Source organism: Mus pahari, chromosome 21 (assembly GCF_900095145.1).
Source record: "Mus pahari chromosome 21, PAHARI_EIJ_v1.1, whole genome shotgun sequence".
In the NCBI taxonomy this organism is placed as follows: Eukaryota; Metazoa; Chordata; class Mammalia; order Rodentia; family Muridae; genus Mus; species Mus pahari.
In genome coordinates this window covers 47,638,267-47,639,395 of record NC_034610.1, presented here as the reverse complement: position 1 = coordinate 47,639,395, position 1,129 = coordinate 47,638,267, and the positions used below count along the sequence as shown (strand labels likewise).

At 44.7% G+C, this 1,129-nt stretch overlaps 1 protein-coding gene across 1 annotated transcript in view; it reads left to right on the top strand.

The window, feature by feature from the left end:
• The window catches only part of Enpp3 (ectonucleotide pyrophosphatase/phosphodiesterase 3), a 64,085-nt gene that overhangs the window by 24,436 nt on the left and 38,520 nt on the right, over positions 1-1,129 (top strand). The gene's annotated exons all lie outside the window — the stretch shown is intronic.

Sequence of the window (1,129 nt, the reverse complement as noted above, 5' to 3'; positions counted from 1 at the left end):
TTTTGGTTTTCGAGACAGGGTTTCTCTGTGTAGCCCTGGCTGTCCTGGAACTCACTCTGTAGACCAGGCTGGCCTTGAACTTAGAAATCCACCTGCCTCTGCCTCCCAAGTGCTGGGATTAAAGGCGTGCACCACCACACCCGGCATATGCCGAACATTTTAAACGTAGGAACTGCAGCCGAGAGCCAAATTCTGTGTAGAAATTGTTACTGTCACTATCAGGCGCGTGACGAGAGGAACCAAGAGAGAACATCGCCAGTAGTGTGAACTTCAGGGTGCTTTTATCTGAAAGGTCAGCAAGTTGGGGCTCCTCAGCCAACTCGGCCTTTAATGCATTTGATTCCATATATGCTAAGAATTGGATTGTTTCTTTTTTTATGATTTAAAAGAGAAGAAGAAAATCTTGTGGCATATACAATTTGAATGTTGATGTCTACCGGTAACATTTATTGTATCTCAGTGACATTCCTCGTGCGTGGACTGCCTTGCCTGTGGTGCATTCCCGCAAACCACGTGGCCTTGCAAAGCTTAATGTTGCCACCTCCTGGCTCTTCCCAGAAAAAAAAACCCTTTTCCAAAAAAAAAAAAAAAAAAAAAAAAAAAAAAAAAAAAAAAACAATGGCTGGGAAGTTGAGCAAACTCATGGCTGTTTGGGAGAGCGTTGTTTTCAGCTGCAGAGCGTATCACATTTTGGCCGTCGACCAATTTCACACTGTGTTTTAACTTCGATGGAATCTATAATGGGAGAGTGGGCTTTGAGAATGAGAGGCCGTGAGACCTGGGTGTGGAAAACACTCCTGGTCTTCACCGCTGCACAGGAAATGGCAGTGTGCTCCAGCAGGTCTGACCTTCTCTCCTGGGGTTGCTGCTCACACCGTAAACAGAAGAACAATGACAATGGGATTAATGTGCGATTAGTGCCGCACTTTGTGAAAAACACCTCACAGGAAGTGTCAAAGGCCAGATGGAAACTGACCCAAAAATAACAAGCTGCAGCATGAACTTACTTGGAGAATTTTAGCAGGTGGCACCCGTTTTTTTGCAGTTGTACACTTCAAATGCCGCTTCAGCCTCGGAAGAGGGTCTGACTGATGACCTCTGTTATGCCAAACATTTTTTTTTTTTTTTT